The 21,682-nt window shown below is 42.8% G+C and overlaps 1 protein-coding gene across 1 annotated transcript in view; it reads left to right on the forward strand.

The window, feature by feature from the left end:
* Positions 1-1,621: 1,621 nt before the first annotated feature.
* Positions 1,622-21,682, forward strand: part of LOC121585131 (growth hormone receptor) — a 113,271-nt gene continuing 93,210 nt past the window's right edge. The window contains 1 exon segment of the mRNA XM_041901498.2: positions 1,622-2,084. The gene's annotated coding sequence lies outside the window, so the exon portion shown is untranslated.

Consider the following 21,682-nt stretch of genomic DNA (forward strand, 5'->3'; position numbering starts at 1 on the left):
GATGGTCTGACCGCATTCTGTCCCCTATCAACACTTTTTTTACTTTTGGTGCCAACGAGAATGAGATAAGAAAGAAGTCAAGACGACTAGCTTGATTCAGTCTCCGCCATGTATATCTCACTAGATCAGTATATTTAAGCCTCCATATATCTACTAGTTCTAATGTATCCATGACATTCACAATTTCCTTAAGAGCATGTGGGTGATTGTTTGTGGTGTGATTTCCTTTACGGTCCATTGAGCTATTTAAAACAGTATTATAATCCCCCACCATAATAATATTGTCTTGAGAATGTAATGTTAATTTCTCTACCATAAGACGCCTCCAACGTCGTTTTAGAGAATTTGGCAGTACGTCCAACCGGCCTCACAACCGCAGACCACGTGTAACCACGCCAGCCCGGGACCTCCACATCCGGCTTCTTCACATGCGGGATTGTCTGAGACCAGCCACCCGGACAGCTGATGAAACTGAGAAGTATTTATGTCTGTAATAAAGCTGTTTTGTGTGGAAAAATTCATTCTGATTGACTGGGCCTGGCTCCCCAGTGGGTAGGTCTGGCCCCCAAGTGGGTGGGCCTACGCCCTCCCAGGCCCATCCATGGCTGTGCCCCTGCCCAGTCATGTGAAATCTATAGATTAGGGCCTAATGAATATATTTCAATTGACTGATTTCCTTATATGAACTGTAACTCAGTAAAGTCGTTGAAATTGTTGCGTTTATATTTTTGTTCAGTATAGTTGCATTGATGGTGTGTGCCCAGGCTGACTACACTGTTGCCATGTGGTTATGCAACTCGGTTCGGGAATGGGAAAAGACCTGTGCAATGTTGTAGGCCTACACCTTTTTTCTTTCATAAAGAACCTGAGGTGTGTAGCTTAAATCGTTCGAAGTAAGTTTGAAGGTCCTAATGTCTGGGAAATATGGAATCTCATACCAACTTTACCACAGTCAATTGCAGAATTACCCGAGTCTGGTCCGCTGCAACCTGGTCTCACAGCATTTCGTATTATTATGTACGTAAATCCGAGACACTTCTTTTAGTATGGTATGTATTAATTTATAGATGTCAATCACCCATTTCTAATGATATGTTACAAATTACAATCCGTAGTATATGTTACGAATAGCAAAACGTGCAATATGATATGAATTTGCTAAACATTCTTTATGTTTAGGAATTCTAGCTAGGTGGCTAACGTTAGCTAGGCTAGGGGTTAGGATTACATTTAGGAGTTAGTTTAAAGGGTTAAGGTTAGGGTTAGGGGAAGGGTTAGCTAACATGCTAAGTAGTTGCAAAGTAGCAAAAAAGTAGTAAGTTGTTGAAAAGTTGCTAAATAGCTATAATTGTCCGTGATGAGATTGGAACTCACAACCTTTGGGTTGCTAGACGATCGTGTGATATGCCCACCCATCCACCCCGACCAATCACCCTACTTTAATTTTTGCCTTAAGTAACCTTCTGTTTTATGTAACCATACCACATTTAACAAATCATACAGAGTAATCCGAGTTTCCCGGATGTACATTTACTATCTTACGTCTAGTCTATGAGACCAGGCTGTCCTATTCTGATAGACCCCGGGATGCAAATGATAGGCGACAATTCAATTCATAGGCATTAACATAACATTAACACATTTATAAAACACACTGCTTGTTATCTCTAGAAATTCAGACGTTTTCAAATGTATCTCACCCTCTTGATTTCGCGGATGAGTTTGGTGAATATTTGCCGAACGGGGGCGCTTATTCTCGGGTTTGACTGTTGAGAGAGCCCGGAGCTGTGAAAGGAGAACACACTGTACCTCTGAATCCCTGTCGTACTTTATCCCAGACGAAATAATCTGGTCATATAGAGGAATCAATCAAAATAATCGCTGTTAGTAGTGATCACTCATAGCTTGAAGTATGGTAATGTTAACATTGGAATTGTTTGATTTAGGCTACATCGTATGTTGAGGGGTAGGCTGCATCGTGGAGTTAAAAGGCGGACCAGTTGTGCCTGTCCTGGTTCTGTCAGATGAACAAGTCGTAAGAAGTCGACACTCACGCATTTTTCCAGCTGACAACATAGTATTAGGTGAGTTTGTTTATAGAATACAATTATGCATGCAATTGTCTGCCTATTATAAAAATGATTTTGATTTGATTTTTAGATTTTCGCAGTGTTTGTGGGGGGATGAATCTCGCAGACTGGGACTATCAAAAAGTTTTGATGAGTGGCTATTCAACATCAACCATCGTGTTGCTACATGTGTTGGTGTGCAATTCTATTCTATTATTGTTCAAAATTATTGATGAAAGCTGTTTCTTTCTTTTTGCGGAAAACCTCAAGGAAACGAGTTATTTTATTATTTTGAATGATCTGCCCTAAGCGATTATGAGGTGCGTGGAGTGCAAGTTTCTGCGATGTTTGCATTTGGTAGTTTTTTGGATGGCAAATGCAGATGGTGGTGGTTGAGGGGTTTCGTTTTCCATAAGAAATGCAGTAGTTTTAACAAGGTCACACCTCTGGAATTCCGTAATCAAACACGCTTTAATCCATCATTATGCTGTACCATGCTTGCTTCAATAGTTAAAAATTCTCGATTCCCTATTGATTACACGGGGCTCCGAGTCCGACCCCTGTTGACAGTGTGTGGATGATAGCCTAGTCTAAAACGGCAATGACACAACATTTCAATGTGAAGTATGGCACTAAACTATTGCATTAAAATTCAAAATGCATGGAGTTACCTATTGCATGCAGTGCATAAACAAACCATGTCATCCAAAAATATTTATGGTCACTCAAAGGCTAGGTTTTTTTACATGGGAAATATGTTGAATGTGCAGGAATAAGAAATAAAAAAATAAAATGCATGCAATAGAACACTTCATGCATATAAAATGTTTTTATTTGGGTTTTACATTAAACAGGCTACAATCTATGCAATGGCTGTTATCAAATAATACAATATCCTATGTTCTTTATTGCTAAATCTTGATGTGCAATGTTGTGGGCGCATCTACAGTAGGAAAGCGATCCATGGTCTATTTGATCTATTCCTCAATAGTTGGGAATGGAATGGTGGTGTAACATCATGTCCAAATCATTTTGATTCCTGTCTTGTTGGGCAGATGTACAGTCGTGGTCAAAAGTTTTGAGAATGACACAAGTATTGGTCTCCACAAAATGTGCTGCCTCAGTGTTGATGATGGCAATTTGCATATACTCCAGAATGTCATGAAGAGTGATCAGATGAATTGGCAATTAATTGCAAAGTCCCTCTTTGCCATGAAAATGAACTTAATCCCCCCCCCAAAATGTCCACTGCATTTCAGCCCTGCCACAAAAGGACCAGCTGCCATCATGTCAGTGATTGTCTCGTTAACACAGGTGAAAGTGTTGACGAGGACAAGGCTGGAGATCACTCTGTCATGCTGATTGAGTCAGAAAAACAGACTGGAAGCTTTAAAAGGAGGGTGGTGCTTGAAATCATTGTTCTTCCTCTGTCAACCATGGTTACCTGCAAGGAAACACGTGCTGTCATCATTGCTTTGCACAAAAAGGGCTTCACAGGCAAGGATATTGCTGCTAGTAAGATTGCACCTAAATCAACAATTTATCGGATCATCAAGAACTTCAAGGAGAGAGGTTCAATTGTTGTGAAGAAGGCGTCAGGGCGCCCAAGAAAGTCCAGCAAGCGCCAGGACCGTCTCCTAAAGTTGATTCAGCTGCGGGATCGGGGCACCAGCAGTGCAGAACTTGCTCAGGGATGGCAGCAGGCAGGTGTGAGTGCATCTGCACACACAGTGAGGCGAAGACTTTTGGAAGATGGCCTGGTGTCAAGAAGGGCAGCAAAGAAGCCACTTCTCTCCAGGAAAAACATCAGGGACAGACTGATATTCTGCAAAAGGTACAGGGATTGGACTGCTGAGGACTGGGGTAGAGTCATTTTCTCTGATGAATCCCCTTTCCGATTGTTTGGGCCATCCGGAAAACACCTTGTCCGGAGAAGACAAGGTGAGCGCTACCATCAGTCCTGTGTCATGCCAACAGTAAAGCATCCTGAGACCATTCATGTGTGGGGTTGTTTCTCAGCCAAGGGAGTGGGCTCACTCACAATTTTGCCTAAGAACACAGCCATGAATAAATAATGGTACCAACACATCCTCCGAGAGCAACTTCTCCCAACCATCCAAGAACAGTTTGGTGATGACTAATGCCTTTTCCAGCATGATGGAGCACCTTGCCATAAGGCGAAAGTGATAACTAAGTGGCTCGGGGAACAAAACATCGACATTTTGGGTCCATGGCCAGGAAACTCCCCAGACCTTAATCCCATTGAGAACTTGTGGTCGATCCTCAAGAGGCGGGTGGACAAACAAAAACCCACAACTTCTGACAAACTCCAAGCATTGATTATGCAAGAATGGGCTGCCATCAGTCAGGATGTGGCCCAGAAGTTAATTGACAGCATGCCAGGGCGGATCGCAGAGGTCTTGAAAAAGAAGGGTCAACACTGCAAATATTGACTCTTTGCATAAACTGAATGTAATTGTCAATGAAAGCCTTTGACACTTATGGAATACTTGGAATTATACTTCAGTGTACCATAGTAACTACTGACATAAAGATCTAAGAACACTGAAGCAGCAAACTTTGTGGAGACCAATACTTGTGTTATTCTCAAAACTTTTGACCATGACTGTACATGATGACCAAACTGAGTCCGCGCTTGCGCCATCGTGCCCATGTTGAATTTGTCTATCCCCACCAGACACGTTCATGACACGCAGGTTAAAATACCAAAACCAACTACAATGGGGAGAACAAGTATTTGATACACTGCTGATTTTGCAAGTTTTCCTACTTACAAAGCATGTAGAGGTCTGTAATGTTTATCATAGGTACACTTCAACTGTGAGACGGAATCTAAAACAAAAATCCAGAAAATCACATTGTATGATTTTTAAGTAATTAATTTGCATTTTATTGCATGACATAAGTATTTGATACATCAGAAAAGCAGAACTTAATATTTGGTACAGAAACCTTTGTTTGCAATTACAGAGATCATACGTTTCCTGTAGGTCTTGACCAGGTTTGCACACACTGCAGCAGGGATTTTGGCCCACTCCTCCATACAGACCCTTCAGGTTTCGGGGCTGTCGCTGGGCAATACGGACTTTCAGCTCCCTCCAAAGAATTTCTATTGGGTTCAGGTCTGGAGACTGGCTAGGCCACTCCAGGACCTTGAGATGCTTCTTACGGAGCCACTCCTTAGTTGCCCTGGCTGTGTGTTTCGGGTCGTTGTCATGCTGGAAGACCCAGCCATGACCCATCTTCAATGTTCTTACTGAGGGAAGGAGGTTGTTGGCCAAGATCTCGCGATACATGGCCCCATCCATCCTCCCCTCAATATGGTGCAGTCGTCCTGTCCCCTTTGCAGAAAAGCATCCCCAAAGAATGATGTTTTCACCTCCATGCTTCACGGTTGGGATGGTGTTCTTGGGGTTGTACTCATCCTTCTTCTTCCTCCAAACACGGCGAGTGGAGTTTAGACCAAAAAGTTATATTTTTGTCTCATCAGACCACATGACCTTCTCCCATTCCTCCTCTGGATCATCCAGATGGTCATTGGCAAACTTCAGACAGGCCTGGACATGCGCTGGCTTGAGCAGGGGGACCTTGCGTGCGCTGCAGGATTTTAATCCATGACGGCGTAGTGTGTTACTAATGGCTTTCTTTGAGACTGTGGTCCCAGCTATCTTCAGGTCATTGACCAGGTCCTGCCGTGTAGTTCTGGGCTGATCCCTCACCTTCCTCATGATCATTGATGCCCCACGAGGTGAGATCTTGCATGGAGCCCCAGACCGAGAGTGATTGACCGTCATCTTGAACTTCTTCAATTTTCTAATAATTGCGCCAACAGTTGTTGCTATTTTACCTGAAATGCATATAGTTATTTTTTTTTGCTGGATCGTTGTAGAATATTTACCCATTATGAGTCATAGTTAGTTTTTAGTTAGTTGTCTTTGATTAATCGCTCCTAGTTCATTCTTCTTCTTCCTCCTCTTCTGATTTTATATGGTGGTTGGCAACCAACTTTAAGATGCATTACCGCCACCAACTGGACTGGAGAGTGGACCTCGTTCATCTTTCAATAACCCACGTGTGTATATACTCGTAAAAACCAATGAGTAGATGTGAGAGGCGGGACTTGCAGCATGTCACGCGTCAAAAATAGAACCAAGTTCTATTTTACATGCTGACCAATTTTTTGACAGTATAGCGGTATTTCATGTTTAAGAATAATAAAAGTTCTAAATATTTATTAGGAGTACTAGTGCACGAACTTAGTGTGCCAGCAAAAATTCTAAGTGGTTTTAATGGTCTTTCTCCATTCTGATTGTTTTATAGGCTGCTCAACCAAACTAGGACAAAACTGACTGTGAAGTAGTCCAATTTGTAGCACTTTTCATTTAGTTAGCACTATATCAAAATATTGTTATAGATGGTATTGTAAAAATCCATACAAGTATGTGGATCCATACCGGTAAACCTTAAAATAGGATATATATCGCCCAGCCCTAGTCCTGGCCTACATTCAAATGCCACTACACATACACGCCTCTGCCTCAGCCATGAGGGTAATTTCCATTGGGGAGGCTCTTGCATTGGAAACCAATACCACATCTCACATCATTGCCAGGTAGTCATGATGATAAGGTGAAGGACGTGTGTGTGTGTGTGTGTGTGTGTGTGTGTGTGTGTGTGTGTGTGTGTGTGTGTGTGTGTGTGCTTGTGCCTGCATGTGTGCGTACATGTGTACATTGTTACATGACCAAGAAAAGTGAGACCACTGGCTGAGAGATACTGTAAATGATTAACAATATTTATTTTTATTTAGCCTATCTTTACCAGAAAAAAAGAACACAATATTGGAGTGAAAAAAATACAAATCTGTTTTAAATTTGTTGTTTGGAGAGCCGAGAAGAGAGGGCTTCTATTATCTCTCTGTTGTTAATCTATGGGGTGTAGGTCTAGTGCCCCCATACTCAACAGGCGGACTACGGGCTGGATCCAGACCCAGAATGGAGTCAATACGGACCGCTGTTTTCTTTGGAACTCAGCGGGCTTCGACCCCTGGTATCATATGAACACACATAATACATGGCAAAATGTGTAGAATTGCAGGAAAGGAGCTTTAAAACTGAAAATGTTTCTCTCCGCCAACAAGAAGGGTGTGAACTGTTTGAACAGTTTGGGATCGCATGGGTTGCGAGGTGGGGGTTTGTTACTACGCCGATAAATGACTATATCTATTCAAACCTTTGCCACCTAGGAAGTTTCTGGGACCGGACCTTCTCAAATAGTACTTGACTACCCCTGGTCTAGTGCATGGTCATTCACTATTTAGAATCAGATACGGGTTGAGCAGAAATGAGCTGAATAGAATATAGCATAGGCTTTACAGACGTCATACTTTGTTTTCCCCTTTCATAGCTATGTCTGAGTGCTCAGTGCAGCAGACAGCGATAGGGACCCTTTAGAAATATAGTATAGTGAATAGCATTGGACTTCAGAGGCCACCTCCGCTATCGCTCTCTGTAATGGACAGGAGTGCAGGCTGACTGCCATACGTAATGTACTGCATGTGGCTAAAAACAGAGTTTTATAAATGAGGACAGATGCCTTTAAAAGAGACCAGTTCCATCATCTATATTTGTAGTGTTTGTCCACCCACATAGACCATTAAATCTACCTTCTACAGGTCCAGCTCTCTAAAAACCCTTAAATGAACACATAAACACACACACACACACTCCATTCTTAGGCTGCAATGATGGGCCTGTCAATCCCAGTGTGTGTGGGAATAGCAGTAAAGATTGAGAGGAGAGGAGGGTTCTCTCTGTTTTATGTTACATTAACACTATTCTGTCTGTCAGTCTGAGTGGTCCTCAGGATACAGAGTGGGTTGACAAGAGCTTTTCATTTATGTAACTACATTTATAAATACTTGAAATGTGGATTGGTTAGATCTCTAACCAAAAAACGCCTTTTACAGATGTTTAAAGAAAGGTGAAAAGCAAGGTGCAGCTGCAGCACACATAGAAATAGAATGAAAGGGGCTTGGAACCTCTAACCCTGGCAATTCGACTGGTAAACTCATGGGTGCACTCTTAATTGCTGCCTTAATGGCTGCGTTGCAATAATTTCCATGGTAATGTAGAATGTTCCATCAAATTATGTTAACTGATGTGGCTTATGTATTGGAAAGTATTTTTTATAATGTCAGTTGAGTTGAACCAACAAATCACAGCATATATTGATGGGTACACTTCCTGCTTTTACTTCCTGCTTTGCACCTATGGGTACACTCGCAACAGCCGCCAGTCCACCCATTATGCCATAATTGACTTGAATAGGGACGCCCATTCTATTCATTCTATATATATATATATATATATATATATATATATATATGGCAGCACATGCATTCAGGAGTGTAGGAGAGGAGAAAATGTGTGGCAAAAAAAAGGATATGTATTTATATTTTTTTAGCTATTCGAGCGCTTATTACAGAGACCGTGGTCATTTGGCTGGCCAATTACCTTCATCCAAAATTCCATGACCGTCACAGCCATAATTTTATTTGGGTTGTGGGTGGTGGGTGTTACTTTAACCCTCCCGTTGTCCTAGGGTCAAAATGACCCGCCACTGTGTTGAACCAACTTTATTTAATTTTTATATTTTTGGGATCATTTGTGAGAAGGAGGCAGTGAGACTTAAAAGAAAGTATCACTGCCTCCTTCTCACAAATGATCCAAAAAATATACAAATTAAATAAAGTTGGTTCAACACAGTGGCGGGTCATTTTGACCCTAGGACAACGGGAGGGTTAAATGTATAGCGCTCAGATTATATTGTATTGTATTACACACTGTTAGAACCGGCCCTGTCTTTCTCCAATGCAAATGAGTTAGGCTTAGCCAGCCTACAATATTATGTAAAAGCCACATCCAATGTTTTTTCAGTAATACAATGCTAAGAGCAGTGAAAGTTATAGTGATGTGTTTTAGATGTGCGTATGAACGTAAACAAAACTAAGGATGGAATTCTGGACAGCAGACATTTGGGTCAGTGACGTGACGTGCATATTTTGGTGTCCAAATGAAATATTTTCCTAAATCAACAATCAATTTATACACATTTTATGTTATGTAACTATGCCCTTTCTCTTTTATTGAGTCCTAAAAGAGTTAATGGTTAAATGTGAGAAAAAAAAACGGTAACTTTCGGTGCTCTAAAGTTTAAAAAAGTCATATGGAGCGACTGTCCGAAGACAAATGCAATCTATATAGATGTTAATAAAACATCTCAAATCATAACAAAACTGTCAAATGATTATGTCACGTTCGTTGAAGGACGGGTCAGACCAAGACACAGCGTGAAATGCATACATGTTTATTATAAAGATAAACACACGAACAAAAACAACAAAACAACGTAACGTGAAGTCCTCAGGCTAAACCCAATACAAGCCTCTACATGGAACAAGATCCCACAACAACTGATCGCCAACAGGCTACTTAAGTATGATCCCCAATCAGAGACAATGAGCGACAGCTGCCTCTGATTGGGAATCACACCCGGCCAAACATAGAAACACACAACCTAGAATGAGAACATAGAAATAATAACATAGAACTCCACACCCTGACTCAACATACAAGAGTCCCATAAGTCAGGGCGTGACAGTACCCCCCCCCCCCCCCCAAAGGCGCGGACTCCGACCGCACAAACCTGACATAACAGGGTAGGGTCCGGGTGGGCATTCCGCCTCGGTGGCGGATCCGGCTCCGGGCGTGGCGACCACATTCTCTCAGCCTCCCCGTTGCGCCCCTGGTCTGGTCTGGACCTCGGCGCGCTGCTTCCCCTCTCCTTCCTCCCACGATGCACCAAGCCCTGTCTGGACCCTGGTGTGGGAGACCCCGAACCTGGAGAGGGGCTGACGTCTGGGCCTGGATCGACAATCCTCCCGCGATGCACCAAGCCCTGTCTGGGCCCTGGTGTGGGAGACCCCGAACCTGGAGAGGGGCTGACGTCTGGGTCTGGACTGGAGCCGCTGACCGGAGCTGGACTGGGCACCGGTGAAGCGGACTGCTCTGGTTCCAGAGTGGAGCTGCTGACCGGAGCTGGACTAGGCACCGGTGGAGCGGACGGGCCGTGCCGGACTGGACACACGCACCACTGGTCTGGTGCGAGGAGCAGGCACGGACCGGACTAGGAACACGCACCACTGGCTTGGTGCGGGGAGCAGGTACGGGGCGTACCGGGCTGGCGACACGCACCACTGGCTTGGTGCGGGGAGCAGGCACAGGCCGTACCGGACTGGGAACATGCACCACTGGCTTGGTGCGAGGAACAGGAACGGGCCGGGCCGGACTGGGAACATGCACCACTGGCTTGGTGCAAGGAGCAGGAACGGGCCGAGCCGGACTGGGAGCACGCACCACTGGTCTGGTGCGAGGAGCAGGAACGGGCCGGGCCGAACTGGGGACACACACCACTGGCTTGGTGCGGGGAGCAGGTATGGGTCGTACCGGGCTGGCGACACGCACCACTGGTCTGGTGCGAGGAGCAGGAACGGGCCGGGCCGGACTGGGGACACACACCACTGGCTTGGTGCGAGGAGCCTGGCCTGGTGACACATTGCGTAGAACCGGAGCAGGATATACTGGACCTTGGAGGCGCACTGGAGACCAGGAGCGTTGAGCCGGCACAACCCGTCCTGGCTGGCTGCCCACTTTCGAGTCCCATGAAGTCGGGACAAGAGTCCCATAAGTCAGGGCGTGACAGTCCCCCCCGCCCCCAAACCCCCCCAAAGGCGCTGACCGATCGCACAAACCTGACATAACAGGGTAAGGTCCGGGTGGGCATTCCGCCTCGGAGGCGGATGCGGCTCCGGGCGTGATGACCACATTCTCTCAGCCTCCCCGTTGCGCCCCTGGTCTATCTATCTATTAATTGAGGGTCAATTTGCAGATGCCTTTATCAAGCAAATGCCTTTATCGTCAGGACACAGATTACTGCTGACTCAGTTACAAATTGGCCACAGAAATCCAGGCGTTCCACTTTGGGGGGAGTAGACAGCAGGCTACGATCCATACAAGTGTTGTGTACGCATCAGAGGGAAGCCAGTCCTACGCCACCATATCTGATTCCCTTAGACATGATGAGAGAGCAGTGTGGGCTCACTTGGAGCCTGTCCTAAGAGATGTCAAGAACAAGAATCCACAAATCATGACACTCCACATGATGAGCGATGGTCCCGTCACCCAATACAGAAACAAGAAGAACATATACCTACTCAGCACTCTGCCATATATTTACGGATTCAAACAAATCACCTGGAACTTTTCTGAAAAGGCCCACAGGAAGGGGGTGAGGCTGTGAAACATTGTGTAGACAAACACATTCAACGGGGGGACGATGTGCAGACTCCCAAGCTCGAGGATCGAGCATCAAGTTATTTTGGATTACAGATGTCACTAAGTACGATGAAGCTGTGCCAAACAACCTCACTGGAGTCAAAGGATCCATGAAATTGCACCAGGTCACCTCCACAGTGGCAGGAAAAATAAAACACAGTGAAGTGTCTTGCTTCTGCAGCAGACCAAGCATCTGCAACACCTGTTTCAGTGCTGTGGAAGTGAACTTAAACGTAAAATAATTTGGCCACTGGACATGTCGTATGAGTCTGATTTAGCCCATTTTCTATCAGACTTACGAGAATGAATATTACATACTGTGAGGGAAAAAAGTATTTGATCCCCTGCTGATTTTGTACATTTGCCCACTGACAAAGAAATGATCAGTCTATACTTTTAATGGTAGGTTTATTTGAACAGTGAGAGACAGAATAACAACAAAAAAATCCATATAAATTGATTTGCATTTTAATGAGGGAAATAAGTATTTGACCCCCTCTCAATCAGAAAGATTTCTGGCTCCCAGGTGCCTTTTATACAGGTAACGAGTTGAGATTAAGAGTGTGCTCCTAAAGTGAGTGCTCCTAATCTCAGCCTGTTACCTGTATAAAAGACACCTGTCCACAGAAGCAATCGATCAATCAGATTACAAACTCTCCACCATGGCCAAGACCAAAGAGCTCTCCAAGGATGTCAGGGACAAGATTGTAGACCTACACAAGGCTGGAAAGGGCTAAAAGACCATCGCCAAGCAGCTTGGTGAGAAGGTGACAACAGTTGGTGCGATTATTCGCAAATGGAAGAAACACAAAAGAACTGTCAATCTCCCTCGGCCTGGTGCTCCATGCAAGATCTCACCTCGTGGAGTTGCAATGATCATGAGAACGGTGAGGAATCAGCCCAGAACTACACGGGAGGATCTTGTCAATGATCTCAAGGCAGCTGGGACCATAGTCACCAAGAAAACAATTGGTAACACACTACGCCGTGAAGGATTGAAATCCTGCAGCGCCCGCAAGGTCCCCCTGCTCAAGAAAGCACATATACAGGGCCGTCTGAAGTTTGCCAATGAACATCTGAATGATTCAGAGGAGAACTGGTTGAAAGTGTTGTGGTCAGATGAGACTAAAATCGAGCTCTTTGGCATCAACTCAACTCGCCGTGCTTGGAGGAGGAGGAATGCTGCCTATGACCCCAAGAACACCATCCCCACCGTCAAACATGGAGGTGGAAACATTATGCTTTGGGGGTGTTTTTCTGCTAAGGGGACAGGACAACTTCACTGCATCAAAGGGATGATGGACAGGGCCATGTACCGTCAAATCTTGGGTGAGAACCTCCTTCCCTCAGCCAGGGCATTGAAAATGGGTCGTGGATGGGTATTCCAGCATGACAATGACCCAAAACACACGGCCAAGGCAACAAAGGAGTGGCTCATGAAGTAGCACATTAAGGTCCTGGAGTGGCCTAGCCAGTCTCCAGACCTTAATCCCATAGAAAATCTGTGGAGGGAGCTGAAGGTTCGAGTTGCCAAATGTCAGCCTCGAAACCTTAATGACTTGGAGAAGATCTGCGAAGAGGAGTGGGACAAAATCCCTCCTGAGATGTGTGCAAACCTGGTGGCCAACTACAAGAAACGTCTGACCTCTGTGATTGCCAACAAGTGTTTTGCCACCAAGTACAAAGTCATGTTTTGCAGAGGGGTCAAATACTTATTTCCCTCATTAAAATGCAAATCAATTAATAACATTTTTGACATGCGTTTTTCTGGATATTATTGTTGTTATTCTGTCTCTCACTGTTCAAATAAACCTAGCATTAAAATTATAGACTGATCATGTCTTTGTCAGTGGGCAAACGTACAAAATCAGCAGGGGATCAAATACTTTTTTCCCTCACTGTATAATGTAAGGATATCTATTGTAAATATGTTTATTTTTTATTTTTTTATACAATACATAAATGTGGTCCTCTGTAGCTCAATTGGTAGAGCATGGCGCTTGTAACGCCAGGGTAGTGGGTTCGATCCCCGGGACCACCCATACATAAAAATGTATGCACACATGACTGTAAGTCACTTTGGATAAAAGCGTCTGCTAAATGGCATATTATTATTATTATTATTATTATTATTATAACTTCAATGAAGAACACCATCAGGAGAACACCATCACTGAGGAACAGCAAGATGAAGCTGCAGCTGTGGCCAAGTCAACACCTGCTGAAAGTCTAGGCAGTTTTGTCATTGTCAGCTACGAAGACCGCCCCTTTGTAGGCCAGGTGCCGAAGGTGATTGGGGAGAATGTGCAGATCACTTGTATGCAGCAGCATGGAGTGAGGAATGTTTTTGTCTGGCCCTCTGTGCCAAACATTACCTTCTACTATGAAGGAGATGTGAAGTCAATGATCAATGAGCCTGAGCCTGAGCCCTTCAGCTCAAGAGCACCTCGGCTGTCTGACAGAGACTGGGCTGCTTTCTTGTCACACTAGTGCAACAACATCAAACACACTGTTTTAAGAATGCATGTTTGATTATTGTCAACTTCAATGAATTTGTGTTACAACTTTTGCTACAAAGTGATAATTTCTTTGTCTTTAATGTTTGAATCTCATGAATTGTTTGCACAATTCAACTTTTAATTCAAGATTTTCATCTTGCAATGTTCTGCACAAACTTAAACACATCTGTTGATGTTTTAATATTATAATTATTCTTCACCTTGAAGAAGGTGATGCCGAAACGTTGGTGTTTTACCCAATAAATTAATGGGAGTTTATTTATATAGAGTGTTCGACTCTCTTTATTTATTTTTATAGCTTACAGTTTATTCACCGTAAGTCAGCACCCATACACTAAATAACTTTCTCTGGGTGTGCACCAGCTCATGCTTTTTATTAATATTAGAATTAGAATAACTTTATTGACCACGCAATGTGGAGATTTTTATGTTTTTAAAAGACATTGCACAGAAACATTTTACTTTTTCTTAAAATGGTAATGTAATGTAGAAAAACAGTTTTTCTATGTATTTTATATTTTAATGTTTGAATGTTGAATAACTGTATTCAATAACTTTAGTATTCATTTATTACAATGTTCTTAACACTGTTTTTAACATTGTTTGAAAAATTCAGCATAATGCATAATTTTAATCCTGTGATGAAATGTTTCTGCTTGATAATAATTTGAGTCACATTTTTAGTATTTTATTAAGCATTAAAGGCATCATTGTAGTTGAATAAGAAACCATGTTTACTCTTAATGTGTGTGTGTTTGATTAAGAGGTAAACAGAGAGAGAGAGAGATCTGCCCCAAAAATGACACCATAATAAAATAGTCATGCTGTGCGTGCGACCAGCAAGGATAATTCGGTAGAAGCAGTTTTTAATGTTAAAGACAATTAAATTATGTTATTGTCTCAAAAATGCAGAGAGAAGCTCAGTCTATAAGAGGAAAATGCATTTTTGTAAAATGTAAAATGGTTTTGAGTGACAGTCACTCAAAATGAGGGGTCGTCCAGTGAAAAGTGAAAAAACAAAGATATTTATTATACTGTAACTTATAACTTCTTTAATGTTGAATATTTGAGACCATGTATATATTCATATTTTACTCTTTGCTTGAAATAATGGTCAGAAAACACAGCTATGGGGATATGAAATTACGCCCCAAGCCGACCCCAGGGGACACCAAATGAAATGGCCTACCGCAGACCACCCAGAGTTCGAACCCATCGGGAAAACCTGTGGTACACGGGTATTGCGCAATCTGCACGCTGCCTAATGACCCTCCCCCAGCCGAAAGTACACTGTAGGCTACACTGGGGTCAGTGACATCCAAGCAATAAAACACCACAAAAGTGTGTGTTGATGCCCAACTTGCCGCAGCACAAATATATTTTACAGGTAACCCTTTAAACAACTGCCAAGACAGCACCAAACCCCTGGTGCAGTTGGCGCGTATACCGTTAGGTAATTCCTGCCTGTTTGCTTTCATATGGCAGAGCAATAGCCTCCAAAATCCAGTGGGAGAGATGCTGCTTAGAAAGCGCTCTACCACAAGCCTGATTAGCAAAACAGACAAAAAGTTGGTCACACAAACGGACACCCCTAGTCCACTCAATGTACTTGTGTTACGCTCCTACCGGACACAGGGTATGTAACCTCCGCTGCTCCTCAGAAGCAAATGGAGGAGGTGAAAAGGGAGAAATCTCAGAAGCTAGAGACCTGTAGGATACAGTCATGACCTTAGGGTTGAAGACCGCATTAGGATGCAATGTCACTTTAGAGTCGCCAAGTGCGAACTTCATACAGGAGAGGTGAACGGATTTAGCCGAGGCCAAAGCCATGAGCATGGCGGTCTTACACATCCAAAACCAAATCCCAAGTGGGTGCAATAGGTTTAGAAACCGGCCTGAGACGGCGCACACCTTTTAAAAACCGCACCGCCATGGGATGAGCCGCTGGAGTGGCACCATCAATTCCTACATGACACGCTAAAATAGCTGCCATATACACCTTCAGGGTGGAGAATTGACAGCCCTGCTCGAAAAGCCCCTGTAGAAATATACAAATGTCCACCAGAGATCTCTGAAAAGGAACAATTCCTTTATTTTGGCTCCAACGTTCCAATGCCCGCCACTTATATTCATACAACCCTCTCATGGAGGGTGCCCTTGCGGACTGTATAGTAGCAATAACGTTCAGAGGTAAACCCTTTCTCATCAGATTGCCCTCCCGCATCACTTTATACACAGAAGATCTCCGCTAAACATGGTTTATCTGTGTCTCTGTGACCGCCGAAAATTCAGAACAAAGTTGCCAACAAAAAAAAGTTGCCAATGTCTTTGCAGTTGATACAAAGAAGCGACGTATTTAAAAAAATGCTTCAAATGAAAACTGAGATGACTGCATTAAAATATAAACATTAGGCTTTAGGCGTATTTCAATCAAATTGAAATACATTTCATGTTCAATCAATTGAGTTCTATTTTGCTACTTGTAGGCTACTGTCTGTAATTTATCTCAATACATTTAATGTTGTGTAGCTTAACATGTGCGCAATGATGTGCCAAATCAGTGATTTAATGCATTTATAGTGGGTAAGCATTAAAATAAGCCGCCTCAATATTTGCATCCGTAGGTGGTAATAAATCTATAGGAGCTGATCCGTCATCAGTATTGTGAAATAATTTTAATGTTAAGGAAAGATTTGATTGGAGAAAGCTGATCCGAGAGCATCGTTCCCTTTCTTTCGATCCTATCAGTATCTACACATGCTCCAACGACACACCTAGCGACCGTTGTCTCTGCGTGGTGTTTTGGGAAACGCATGTTACATCTTTGGCCGTTGTAGGAAAGATGCATCGTTAAAACACTCGTAAGCCTAAATTACATTGCTATCTGGAAACCGGGCCCAGAATGTTTAGCTTAAAATTTTGATAAATTATGATTTCTTCACATTATAAGCGCAGCAATGTGTACACGGCGCAAATATTTTCCAAGATGCAATTTGCGGGAAAAGACTGTTCTAAAATGCGCACAGCACATGCAAGTGCTTTCATGGACAGAGGGGGGAGATCTAAAGATGCAACAACTATCATGGGTTGTTAATATGACTAGGATACTGCTTTTGGCTGCTAGACAATGAGAGAAAGTTGATTTGAAAACCAATAGAACAGGATTTGACATCAGCTGGGTCCTGCTCTCGCTCTCTCTTCCCATTGCCAAAGACTGTGGACTCACAAAGGAGTACAACTGGGTAGACTGAACTCGGAAAACTACGCCCGTTTGAGGCATTTATTTCAAAGGACTTATGTACGGGACTATTAGCAGGTCAGTGTTTTTAGTAGTCAGAAAGAAGAAGACGCGCAAGTTCTGGTTAGCGACCAAGTAGACTGTTTATTTTAGGAAGATTGTGCGTGCATCCAAGAAGACTATGAGGCTCAACAGGAGGATGAATTAAGTCTGCGTGTCAGTGACATCATTGGCTAGCTAATCAGCTATCAGCTAATCAGCTATAATCAGCTAATCAGAATCAACTTTTCTACCTGTTCTTGACTATGGTGATACCATCTACCAAAGTGCAACCGACTCTACTCTAAAATCCCTTGATTCTGTTTATCATAGCGCCCTTCGTTTCATTACATCTGACAAGTTTAATACTCATCACTGCATCCTTTACCAAAAAGTTGGCTGGACCTCTTTAAAGACACGTAGATCACTTAATTACTCTCGTTACAAAGCCCTACTCCACAAGCTTCCAACATACTTAACATCTTTGTTGAAATTGAGAATTTCTGGTTATAATACAAGGTCACAGGGTTGGTTAACAATGATGACTCTCTTGGTAACCACATAGTTCGGGAGATCTGCTTTTTCATATCAGGCACCTCATGTGTGGAATAGTCTCCAGTTGGCACTTCGTTTGGATGATTTGGTGTCCCTGGGTCAATTTAGGAAATAGGCTAAGGATTTTTATACTGTAGTGATGAATGGGTTTGTTTTATTTGATTATGGCTAATGTGTATATTGTATGTATATTATGTATATTTTGTGTATTCTGTATAGAAATGTGTGTGTGCTGATGTGACTGTTGTTCACAGGGCACACTTGTGAATGAGACCTAGGTATCAATGTGTCTCCCTGGTTAAATAAAAGTTAAATAAAATATATAAATACAAAATATGAGGAAGTCTTTATAAAATAATTGCCTCCACATTTCTATGGGGGGATTTTGGCTATAGGCTACTTTGAAGCAAGGTAAGATATGCCTTATAATATGAGGTGAAACAATTAAGGAACAGGAAAAATATAGTGATGCAGATTCGTAAGTGATTACTTACTTTTTTTAAAACTTGATAATACAATATTTTTTTATAAATCATTATGGTAAACCTTGGGCTTAAATATGAAATTCAGTGATTAGTTTAACATCTGGAGAAAAACATTTGCAGGAAAGATCTGAGGGGGCACGTGCCCCGGTGGCCCATATGGGCATGACACCTCTGGATTCCACGCTTGAGCTTTTAGAGTGACATTGAGCGATACTGTGTCCTGTCTTTACGTCCTGCTCCACAGCACATTAACTGTACCATCTGCTAGTGTAGATTCACCCTGGCTGGCACTGTGTGTGTGTTCTCCTTGGCACTGGACTGGTGGCGGAAGGGGCTGATAGATAGCTACAGGTGGTGGAGGAAGTAAACAAGAGAGAGGGTGAGGGTTAAAGGGTTAGAGGTAAACTACTAGTTTGTTGATAATGTATAGCAGGAATCATCAACTAGATTCAGCCGCGGACCAAGTTTTTCTTGAGCGGATGGTCGGGGGGCCGGAACATAATAACAAATAGTTGTAGACTGCAAATTGACCGCAAGAAGCCCAAACTGATATAATGTTTCACTAAAATATAAGAATTTCAAACCTTGCTTACATTTGTATACGATCACGTGTCTCTCTATTATGCGTGGGGATACTTGGGAACAGATTTCTTAAATAAAAGTCACTTGGAGCTGATTTCCTGATGTTTTTCCAGTATTTTATATCCAACAATGAAAAAAAGAAAATATATACATAGCCTAATTACAGTGTAACAAGCTTGTAGGTACATGCAGTAATCCTTTACTTTTTCCTCTCTATCTCTCTTTCTGTATCTCTCTCTCTCCTCTTTCTATGTCTCTCTCTCTCTGTCTCTCTCCTCTCTGGGTGTTTCTCAATATGTATACTACCATGCTCCACACTCTCATGCTCCGAGTGCATTCTCTGAGGATGTTCTCTTGAGTACGTTCATGTCAGGACGAGAGTGTGGAGAACGCATAAAACATTACATTTGAGAAGCATTCACTGAACCTTCTTCCAGCCAGGACAATGGCTACAATAGAGACGAAACAAGATATACACAAAGCAAACTTTTTACTTCATGACTATCAGCGAGCTATATGTGAATCGTAATAGTGTAGCTAACCAGATAGTTTAACAGGCAAAAATGACCTAAAACTAATGATATGCAAGGTAGATGTCCGTTCTTCGTGGGTAGCTAACTAACAATTATTTGTTGCTATCTGGCTAGTTAACAGTAGTAGCTAGCCAGTTAGCCTACGGTACGTAGGCAGGTAAACATGGCAAAATTAACACAGCTTGTATTTATTAACGTATGAAGATACAATATTGTAGTCAGGCAACATATGAGATGTGAATAGGCAACATTTCATTCTGAAGTCGGAGTGTATTTTCTCTCGCTTCAGCTCAAATAATGGCCGCCATTGATTTCAAGACATTTGGCGTAATTTTTTACGTGGTTGGGTCATATTTCTTTGCATACTTTCCGTTGAAGCTCGCATCGATGCATGCTTCAAAATATGTACCAACAGAGTACGCATTCGAGAAGTGCCATCTGTGCTCCGTTTCACATACATTGATTTGTCTTATACTCCGACCCACCCATGCTTCAATTTACGTGCTCAGAGCACGGTAGTATGCATTTTGAGAAACATCCTCTCTCTCTCTCTGTCTCTCTTTCTCTCTGTCCCTCTCTTTGTCTCACCCTCTTCACGATTCTCTTATCCCAGTCCGAACCCCATCACTGCCCATCAGAGACGCGGGAAAGCTCTCTTAGCCAATCAGAAGGGAGGGAGGTTATTTTGGGAAGAGGGAAAGGAGTGAGGGAGAGGGTTGGGGTGACAGGCAGAGAGAGATGGTATGGTAGGGCGGAGGACGAGAGTGAGAGGTTAGAGGGTGAGGGGTGGTTTTGTGTCAGGCTTAGAGCAGAGCCTCCCACTGGCCTCTTAAAGCATGCATGTGCACGAGCACATACATAGCCAAGTTTGACATTCCACCCAAAGGAAAGAGGAGAGAGTCAGAGGGCCTCCTTATTAGAGGAGAATGGGGGGTTGGGAGTTGGTCTTTAACAGTTGCCTTTGAGGATCACTTTCTCTCAAGTTGCTAACTTCCTCTGTTGTCAACTGTGACTCCATTACAGATGGAGTAAAAGGTCAAATCCATACATGGGACCCATTAGTCCTCAGAGTAGCCCACCAAGGTCCTAGAGCTCTCTTTGTTTATTTAATAAGAGAGAGAGAGAGAGCGAGAGCGAGAGCGAGAGAGATAGAGAGAGATGAAGGAGGAAAGACAGTTACCTAGCGGTACCATTCCAGTTCTCATCGCTACTGTAACGCTGCTTCATGCCTCCATAAGAGGCTCCAGTCCACACTTTCCTAGTGTCCAGTAGGAAAGTGTGAGAGAGAGAGAGAGAGAGAGAGAGAGAGAGAGAGAGAGAGAGAGAGAGAGAGAGAGAGAGAGACAGAGAGAGAGAGAGAGAGAGAGAGAGAGAGAGAGAGAGAGAGAGAGAGAGATGTGGGGGATCAATGTGGACACTGTGAATATACAGGACCTGGGTTACTAAGCTTTTGACTCAGTGCAAAGTTATAGCACCGCTTAGGGCTGTGGCGGTCCGAAATTTCATCAGCCGCTGATTGTCAAGCAAATAACTGTCGGTCTCATGGTAATTGACCGTTAATTAACATAAACATATTTAGCATCTCCTGGCTTCCACACGTAGCCTACAAGCCACTGATGCAGACCTTTGGAACATCTACATTTGAAAAAGTCTAATAAAACCATATAATATAGCCTACACCTTCACAATAAATCCATTATTTATTTTAGACAGGTCTAAAGAAACATGATATGAAGAAAATGTAGTCTATTTCAAAAGAACAGAATAGCATAATCTGAGTTGTCCTTATGTTAGGTCCTGATCTGGCTATGCCAAATGGCTGTGGGCTACACTAGTTCATTTAGCAAACAAGATTTGCTTAGAATTCCGTGGCATTATTTTATATTATTTTATAGTATGAAGAATACAATTGAACAAAGCTGAATAAAATAGAATGGGAAGAAAGGATATTTTCTCCAAAAGATTTGAGGGAGTGCGCACATGCGGCTATTCTGTGTTGAGCGGTTAACAAAGAAATAGGTACTCCTATATGCTTAATTTAGAGTTATTAATGTAACTTTAGTTGTTCTACAAACGTTGTATGTTTAGATTTTTTATACATTGTAAGGCTGCATGATGCGACTCTAATGATGATTTGAAAAAGTTGCTTGAAAAGCATGAGCTCTGCTTTGTTTTTTGCGCAGGCTGTACACACTTCATCAGTCTCTCATTTACAATTTGACAAGCACTTCATAATGCCTCGAATT

Source organism: Coregonus clupeaformis, unplaced genomic scaffold (assembly GCF_020615455.1).
Source record: "Coregonus clupeaformis isolate EN_2021a unplaced genomic scaffold, ASM2061545v1 scaf0011, whole genome shotgun sequence".
Classification (NCBI taxonomy): Eukaryota; Metazoa; Chordata; class Actinopteri; order Salmoniformes; family Salmonidae; genus Coregonus; species Coregonus clupeaformis.